This window comes from Equus przewalskii, chromosome 12 (genome assembly GCF_037783145.1).
Source record: "Equus przewalskii isolate Varuska chromosome 12, EquPr2, whole genome shotgun sequence".
NCBI lineage: Eukaryota > Metazoa > Chordata > Mammalia > Perissodactyla > Equidae > Equus > Equus przewalskii.
In genome coordinates this window covers 33958839-33963968 of record NC_091842.1, presented here as the reverse complement: position 1 = coordinate 33963968, position 5130 = coordinate 33958839, and the positions used below count along the sequence as shown (strand labels likewise).

Sequence of the window (5130 nt, the reverse complement as noted above, 5' to 3'; positions counted from 1 at the left end):
GGAAGAGTTCTCTGCCCTCCTCGTTTCTACATAAATTTCCCTTTGTAAAGGTGTTCGCCTCTCCCCTACCAGGCAGATGGCACCGAGATGAGTCTGCATAACGGACCCTACTAAACAACCTTCTTCTGCCACACATTTCCTAGTCACCTTCCCACAATTGACAGTCCCAAGGAGCCCAAACTCCCTTTCCTTTGTCTCATCACTTCTCCATAATTTCCCACCCTTTGTTAAAATGGTATTTAAACTCCCGAGTCTAACCAGTTCTTTGGGGTTTCACCTATTTTCTGTGATGCTCCTGTGCAGGTAAAAGTAGTAAAATTTGTGTTCCTTTTCTACTGTTAATCTATCTTTTGTCAGTTTAATTCACAGGCTCCAGGCACAGAACCTAAGAGGGAAGAGGAAAAGTTTTCCCTCCCTAGATGAACTATGGATGGGAGAATTATATTGGGGTGAAGAGCCCCACCTGCTGGGACCCAGGCATCCAAATGGACAGGCAAGGTCTACAGTGACCACAGGATCTACAAGGAATGGTAAGAGATCTTAACAGATTGGCTGTTTGGATGATAGAAAAGGACAAAAATTAGTTCAAACTCCAACTCCCACCAGTCAACAAGCAAGAGCCTTCCAAAGAGATAATCAAATAACCCATACAGCAGGATACAGTATTTTTCTCAAATCTCTTTGAAAGGAATGATTTCCCATAATTTTAAAATTCAGGCCGGGGGCGTCGCAGGTTGGACAACCATGTGTCAATGCCAGTGAAATAAAATTCTTTTAAAGATTCCAGGAAGTTGGATCAATAAAGCTGATATCAAGGAACACGAGTCTTGATGCTGTGACTGATCGTTGGGGCAAGGACACACCTGGAAGTCCTTTTCCTTACTTTGATGGAGGTTAGTGATGATGTGTAAAGACAATGTCTCTACCCTCAGGATTGATTCAGAACTAATTCAACCCAATTATAGTCCCCTGGATTTGGGCTCTAAGGAAAACAGTAAATGCAACTGGACACGTTGGGGTGGAATGGATTTAGTCAAGATAATACGCGAGCCAGATCATATCTGATTTTTCCAATACTGAGTTTTAACTGTTCACACTCAAGAAAGTATTGCGTTTGGGGGGTTCCTAATGCTGTGACTAATCTGTGGGATTGATGACCGGAGTGCCAGAGGAAGGACACTGACACGGCACAGGTGGTTCTGTCATGGTAGCAATGATCAATTCAAACCCACCCGATCACCGTGGAAACCACATGTGGTGGTAATTATTGGGGATCGTGGGGAATTTTCTGGACGATCTACAAATTACCATGATCATCGCCACAGCTTGTAGTCACTTCCTTTTGGGCTAATTGTACTTACCTACCACTTATCTCTCCATGAAAAAGAAATTAACCTATAAGCCAGGGACACTCCCCCATCTCTTGCTCACACCCATGTGTAGCAAGCAGATATTTGGGCTAGTTTAGTAGTAGGATGAGGAGCCTTATTTCAGGCCACATGGGCTCTGTAAAAATCCAATTTGGTAAATTTATGGGCAGGGGTTATTCCTCTGAGCAAAATAGAGGCCAAGCTTGGGTAGGCTGGATTGCGGCCCAAGACACACTCAGTTGTGCTGGCAGGTTTATGACATGGGAAAGGCTTGGCACTTGCAGCTCAGGCGGCCCTAAACTCTATTTGCACCCGTTTGTTAAATTTTCCCAGTGAAATGTTCATGTCTTCGTTTGTCAAGGAATTATTGAACATCTACCCTGGGCTGGACACCGTGCCAGGTGCCGACATGGAGAAAAGGACTAGCCACTGGCCCTGCTCTCTTGGAGCTGACCTGGTGGGGGACACAGGAGATCAACAAGCAAGAAGTGCACAGCACACGTGAGATTTTCAGAGAGCGACGCGATGTGGCCCACAAGGAAAATGAGCAGTGAGATATGGTGAAGTGTGATGGGGCCGGGGAGCCTATGTGAGACAGGCTGGTCAAGGAGAGCTTCCTGGAGGAGGAGGCACAAACTGAGGCCTGAAGGATGAGAAGGAGTTAAGCACAAGAGTGTCTGGGGACGGGCTTGTGCCAGGCCAAGGGGCTTAACACCCATCGGGAAAGTCTCTGAAGGAAAAGGGTTAGGGTGTGCAAGGGGTCCCAGGGGACAATGCAATGCATACATGATCCTTAGCAGATCCTGGATTTAGAAAAACAGCTCAGGAGGACATCATTTGGGCAATTGGCAAAGTCCAACTATGGATACATATGGATAAGAGTGCTGTGTCCATGTTAAATCACCCGAAAATGAGCCCCGGCTTTTCAGAGATACCACCAAAGTCCTGGGAGGCAAAGGGCCTTGATGTCTGCAACTAACTCGCAAATGGTTCCTAAATTACTTACACCCACGTGCGCAGACACACACATACACACAGAAAGATAAAAGCAAGTGTGACCACAACGTTAACCGTTGGTGAAGTCAAGTAGAAAGCATATGGGCATTCATCATATTGTGCTTGCAATGTTTCTGTAGGTTGAAATTCTTCAAAACAAAAAGTTGAGAGATGAAACATTGGATCATGGGCTCAGCATCTACGCTGGGTCGGGTAAGACAACCCTCTAGAAATCCCGACCCAGCTGAAGTCTGCAGAGCGGGTAGAGCTCCCGGGTTAAGGGCACAGGGAGGAACACTGGCAAGAGGCAGGTGGTTCAGGATGGCCTGGGGTTTGGGGGGCCTGCAGGGGTCCGCAGGAGCTGGACCACGTACACAGAGTGGGGAGTACCTGCCGTGCCACCTGCTCCTCTGCCGTGTGGCCTCGCCTCGCTCCCCCCTCTAGGGTGGGGTCTCTCCCCATCCCTGTGACTCTGGGAGCAGTCCGTGACTGCTTCGGCCAACAGAATACAGTGAAAGCGATGCTATGCCGGCTCTCGGAGCTGGCTGTCACATAAGAAGTGCCCCTCGCCCTGAGAGCACCAGGCTGCAGGAGGCCCAGGCCACAAGGCCCTGGAGAACAAGATGCCACACGGAGAGAGAGGCCAGGGAGCACCAAGGCGAGCGAGGAAGCCATCGTTGAAGCAGAGCCTGGGTTTTAAACGCCCCAGCTGAAGCCACGCGGAGCAGAGGAGCAGCCCTGCAGAACCCTACCCACATTCCTGACCCGCAAGACTGGGAGCAAAGTAAAAGTTCTTTTAAGCCACTAAGTTACGGGCTTGTTTATGAGGCAGCAACAGCACCTGGGACCCTATTAGAGACCGGTAGTCTGTGTTAAGAAGTTTGGTCGTTGTCTTGGGAGTAGTGGGGAGCCATTGAAGGTTTCAGTCCAGATGGGTGACGGGACAAGATTGAGGAGATGACTCTGCTTGCCAGGTAGAAAATAGGCTGGTGAAGGGGGTGGGAGTGGGAGTGGGAGTGGGGGAAACCAGGGTGACTAATTACAAGTCTATTGCAATGGTCGGGGCAAGATGACAGCAGCTGGGACTGGGGTCATGGAAGCGATGTCCAGGGGCAGGGGGACTGAAGAATAAATACTGTTCAGGGAACCTTCAATGCATGTAACAGGCCCAGGCCCGAGGGTCCAGTTATTCTGCCCTGAGGCCACTAAGGAGGGCCGAATAAAAGCACCCACCCTTCTTCCTGCAAGAAAAATAACACGGCAGAAGAGAACGTAGAACAACCGTAAAAGAAATCACTGGAATCCTTTCTCTTCTTTGGGGAATATCTGATTTTAAGAAATAAATAAAAGAGAAACTTTTTTCTGACCAAACCATACCAAATTGTTTTGGTCTATAATCGAGATGTTAACTGAATATAGAAATGTAGACAGCCCAGGTCAATAGCCAAATGATGAGGGTGCTGGAATGTTTGCCTGTGACGGCCTCCGTTCAATGTCACAAATTTTGTCCTTAAAAGACCTGAACGGGGGGCCGGCTCCGTGGCCGAGTGGTTAAGTTCGCGCGCTCCGCTGCAGCGGCCCAGGGTTCGGATCCTGGGCGCAGACATGGCACCGCTCGTCAGGCCACGTTGAGGCGGCGTCCCACATCCCACAACTGGAAGGACCTGCAACTAAGATATACAACTATGCACCGGGCCGGGGGCGGGCGGGCGGGGGGGGGTGGGGGGGTGGGGGGGTGGGGGGGGGTGGGGGGGGCGGGGGGCGTTTGGGAAATAAAGCAGAAAAAAAAAAAAGATTGGCAACAGTTGTTAGCCCAGGTGCCAATCCTTTAAAAAAAAAAACAAACCTGAACGAACAATTTGCATAAATGGCCACCAGGTGGCAGTAGTGCCGCTTCACATTTCTGAAATTGAACTTAAACCTGCTTTTTGTCATTTTTGGTGTTGAAACTAATTGATGGTCACAATACTACTAAATAACATATTCGAAATCTCATGCCAACGTAGCAAGTCTTTTAGCTAATATCTAGGGACATTATGGTGCTTTCCCCCCAAACATTGGTTCTCAGTTGATTTTGATTCCTAACTTGATTTCACAAATTTTAACTGGAATTGCCTGAGAAGTGAGTTGGTTTTTCTAACTTAGGGTCAGAAGCTCTTCTCTGGCTGTGTTCTCGATTCCAGAGCTTCAGTTCTACTTAGAAACAAAAGCCCTTGCAGGTGGGTTTTATCATCCAGCAAAACGTTCTCTCCCCTCTGCATTCACTCTTTCATCCTTTCATCAAATTGGAACCGACTGATGTAGCTTAAAAGCAGTGAGTTTAGACTGGAAATCCGACGCACGTGGAAAAAGACCCAAATCTCAATGAGTCCATGGAAGCAACTTACTCCACGTTGTCTGTGATGAAAATGTAAAGCTTTTATGATGGACTGAGTTGAATGTGGCAAAATGAATGGCAGAGAAAAGATTCACATCGTCATTCTCACCTCGGCTCTTCCCTTCTCCCCGTGACAAATAAAAGCAGGGTGAAGCTTTCCAGAACACTGCAGCAGCATGCAGACACAAAGAGAGAACCTTCAGGGTTGTCGAGAGGACCAGAGCGTAAGCAGCAGGCGGATTCCTGGGAGGGACCTCGGGTGGTCCACGGAACTTCCGTGTGCTAGAGAAGGCTCAGAGAGGGGCAAAGAGAATCCAAGAGACGGAGACTGACAGAGACTGAGCGAGATACGTTTGCTGGAGGGAACAAACACCAACTGGGTTTTCC

At 48.6% G+C, this 5130-nt stretch overlaps 1 long non-coding RNA gene across 1 annotated transcript; it reads left to right on the top strand.

Moving 5' to 3' along the window:
- The first annotated feature begins 357 nt into the window (after positions 1-357).
- On the top strand, positions 358-3742 carry LOC103563118 (uncharacterized). The gene is made up of 3 exons (XR_547810.2): positions 358-530; positions 781-893; positions 1732-3742. It is a non-coding gene; the product is annotated as an uncharacterized lncRNA (long non-coding RNA).
- Positions 3743-5130: the final 1388 nt, after the last annotated feature.